This window comes from Panthera pardus, unplaced genomic scaffold, assembly GCF_024362965.1.
Source record: "Panthera pardus isolate Hobbes unplaced genomic scaffold, ASM2436296v1 HiC_scaffold_22, whole genome shotgun sequence".
NCBI lineage: Eukaryota > Metazoa > Chordata > Mammalia > Carnivora > Felidae > Panthera > Panthera pardus.
In genome coordinates this window covers 49,011,569-49,015,465 of record NW_026526788.1, presented here as the reverse complement: position 1 = coordinate 49,015,465, position 3,897 = coordinate 49,011,569, and the positions used below count along the sequence as shown (strand labels likewise).

Below are 3,897 nucleotides of genomic sequence, written 5' to 3'. Positions count from 1 at the left end.
ATGCCCAACATCATCAGTCATTAAGGAAGTGTTAATTAAAACCACAGAAAGGGGCGCTTGGGTGGCTCAGTCGGTTGAGCATCTGACTCTTGATTTCAGCTCAGGTCATGATCCCAGAGATGTGGGATCCAGCCCCCCGTAGGGCTCCATGCTGAGTATGATGCCTGCTTGAAATTCTCTCTCTGACCCTCTCCCCTGCTCACACACCCTCTCTGTTAAATAGATAGATAGATAGATAGATAGATAGATAGATAGATAGATAGATATAAAATTAAAACAAAACAAAACAAAACAAAACACAGAGCAATACTACTACACGCCCACTAGAATGGCTATAATCAGAAAGACTGACCAGTGGCAAGGATGTGGACAAACTGGAACTTTCTACACTGCTGGTAGAACATAAATAGTTTAGCAGGTTGTTTGTGTGTGTGTGTGTGTGTGCTTTTTTTTTAATGTTTATTTGTTTTTGAGAAAGAGAGCACATGAGCGTGGGAGTGGGGCAGAGAGAGAGAATCCCAAGCAGGCTCCATGCTGTCAGCACAGAGCCGAACATCGGGCTTGAACTCCCAAACCATGAGATCATGACCTGAGCCAAGATCAAGAGTTGGCTGTTTAAGCCACCCAGGCGCCCCTAGCAAATTTTTATAAATTTAAACATGCAAATTTCATTTGACTCTGTCATTCCACTTCTAGCTATTTACCCAAGTTTAATGAAAATATATGCCCACACATTAATGCATTAATGCTCACTGGAGCTTTACTTGTCATAGCCAAAATCGAGAAACAACCTAAATGTCCATCAGTTTGCAAATGGATAAACAAATAATGGCACATCCCGTAAAATGAAACACTACTCACCAATAAAAAGAGTGAACTATTGGCACATTAACATGAGTGAATCTCAAAGTAATTATGCTGATGGGAAAAAGACAGACAAATGAATATATGTGTATGATTTTATCTATATGAAACTCTAGAAAATACCTGTATTTAAACTTACATTAAAATTAAAAGGAAAATGTCGTTCTTTTTTTTTTTAACGTTTATTATTTATTTACCTTTTTTTGAGAGAGCGGGGGGTGGGGGGGAGATTGCCCATGTGATCAGGGGAGGGGCAGAGAGACAGAGAGGCAGAGAGAGAGAAGCCCAAGCAGGCTCTGCGCTGTCAGTCCCACTGCGGACTCAGTCTCACAAATCATGAGATCATGACCTGAGCAGAAATCAAAAGCCGGACGCTTAACCCCCTGAGCCACTCAGACACCCCCTCAGGGGTGGTTCTTACCTCATTTCTCCAGGCAGGGTGAGCAGCACCTAAAGTACTAGCCTAACTTTGGGGGCTTGAAGTCAAGCCTCTGCCTCCTTCCGGATGTCAGACTTTCAGTCTTACCTTGGGACACCGCACCATAAGCCACACAAAGATCCTGTTGTTTTCTGAGAGGCTCCCAGGCTTCTGTTTGCTCAATGCACTCACTCTGTGTCTGCTATTCATTTTTAATTTTTTTAATGTTTTTTATTTATTTTTGAGAGACAGAGAGAGACAGAGCACGAGTGGGGGAGGAGTAGAGAGAGAGGGAGACACAGAATCCGAAGTAGGTTCCAGGCTCCAAGCTGTCAGCACGGAGACTGATGCGGGGCTCGAACTCATGAACTGCGAGATCATGACCTGAGCCGAAGTAGGATGCTTAACCTACTGAGTCACTCAGGCGGCCCTATTCATTTTTTAAATTACATTTTTTCCCTTAAATACACAGAAAACAATGTGACAGCCCCAGATTTCATAAATGTTGCCAGGTGTCCACAGCAGGATATGTAGGTGAGTGCCCTGCTGTCGATTCCATCAATTCTCCTGGCAGCAAACCGCAGGCAGTTCGCGGTGCTTCCTTGTCTCTGCAGGTCTAACAGAAGCCCTGGCCGGTGGCAGCCACGAAGCCTGAGGCTCTGGCTCGCTGCAGGTCAAGTTTGTCCACCAAGCCCATGGAGACGGCACCAGGTCAGGAACGGGAAACCGACCTCCGAATCTTTATTCCTGGGAACTTCTCCCTGGTAACTGGATTACCGTCTGTCCCAGATGAGTGTGGCCGTAGCGCAGTGACCGCCACTGGCGTTCTCTCTGCAAAGTCTCCCCCGGACCTGCTGACGGAGAGGCCCACACCAGGTGCCCACTGTACACAGGCCCTTTGTCTGCAGCTGCAGCAGCGATCAGGCATGGAGCAGACATTTGTGGACTCTGGCCACCTGGCCGCAGGCTCCAGGGCCGCTGTGGTGCATGTGAGGCATGGCTGCCCGCCAAGGAGCTCTCGGGTTGGGTGAGGCACACAGAGGAAGCCAACCACCTGTAGCGGAAGGTGGAGTGGCAAAGTCTGGAGAAGGGCGTGACAAAGTTCGGGGGGGAGCAGGAGGAGGTATCGGGATAAAGCTATAGAAGTTGGGAAGCTTTCCTGGGAAGGGGAAATTGAAGAAGAAATAGAATTTCTGGAAAGGGTCGGAGGAGGGAATGAGCACAGCCCAAATCTTTCCTCATGTCCACGTGGTCCCCCACAGCAGGACGGCAAGGCAGGCCCAACTCTCAAGCCACACTCAGCCACTTGCTTCTCCTTGGTGCCTGAGGGGGGTAGGGGGGTAGGGGGGTGGGGGTGGGGCCTAGGGTTTCGCGGATTCACTCTTTATTGGCAAGTTCAAAACATAAGAGCGGGAATTTGGGTGGGAAGGGAAAAGTGGGGTCACTCAAGTGGTCGGTTATCACCCAGGGGTCTGGAAGAGGGGAGCCTCCTGGGTGGCGCAGGCTCGGCTCCTTACCCAGTTGTGTAGCTGGTAGCTGTGTCGGCCAGCTGGTGGTCTGTCTCCCGAGATGAATGCCTTGGCCCTGGAGGTCTGGGCTCTCCAAAGCTTGCTGTCAGGCACTCACACTACAACCCTGCAGAGCACACAGCTTCCTTCAGCCGCTGGCCCCACTTGCCTGCCATGAGGCCATCTGTTGTCAGGGTACTTGGAGCTTATCCCTGTGGACACCGCCCCCCCCCCCCCCCGGCTCCGGGGGGCTGCCCTTGGACTCCAAGATGATTTCTGGCCTTTCTAACTTGCCCTGGGACCCCCTTCCTCATGAAGGAAGGAATCTTGCCAAAGGAAAGGACAAGGCAGTGAAAAGTGAGAAGTACTAGTAAGCTTTGAAAGGTAGGTTGTTAGCAGATCACACGGGGAATGCTGAGAGCCACCGCGGGCTGCGCCATCTGCGATTCTATCCCTGCTGGAGCAGAGCAGGAAGGAAGGACAGGGGCTTTTGGTAAAAACTATGGAACAAAATGGGGACACACATACTTAAGTGCTAAATAAAGACATGTGATAACTGATAACAAGTCCTTCCTACTGATGTTGGAGGGGGCGTGCCCGAGGGCAGAACCGAGCTGGATCTGAGGATCTCAGATCTCTCTGAGGATCTCTGTGGAGACTGTAGCACCTGCTAAGAAATTCCACTCGCCTCACCGAGTTGCCCCGAGTTGCCTCGTCAGGATGGCAGCACGAGGAGCTCCACAGACCCACTTCCCAGGGAAACAAGCAAAGCTGGTAAACACTATTTTTTAAAAACTAAACCATTTAAAGTTTCTGGAAATTGTCCTAAGGGCATTCAGTCAGTGAAGAAACATTTATTCAAGAAAAGCTACTAAAACTCAGTAAGGCCAGCGAGAGTCTGGGATTTGAACCACATCCTATTCCCTCCCTCCTCCCTTCTCCCCAGCTCAGTTTGAGGGAAGCTCTACTCTGGGCGGATGTAGCCAAGAAGACAAGGCTCCCTCTCCCCTCAGTTCCCGACCGAGTGTGTAAACTCATACGCAGTATCTATCTTTGCCCCCAGCTCCTGACAGAGAGCTCCTAAAACCCTTGTGATTTCCTAAGTGA

The 3,897-nt window shown here is 49.7% G+C and overlaps 1 long non-coding RNA gene across 1 annotated transcript; it reads right to left on the bottom strand.

Moving 5' to 3' along the window:
• Window positions 1-1,783: 1,783 nt before the first annotated feature.
• On the bottom strand, window positions 1,784-3,395 carry LOC109264609 (uncharacterized). Its single transcript, XR_002078799.2, has 2 exons — window positions 2,800-3,395; window positions 1,784-2,336 (listed from the first exon to the last, which is right to left on the bottom strand). It is a non-coding gene; the product is annotated as an uncharacterized LOC109264609 (long non-coding RNA).
• Window positions 3,396-3,897: the final 502 nt, after the last annotated feature.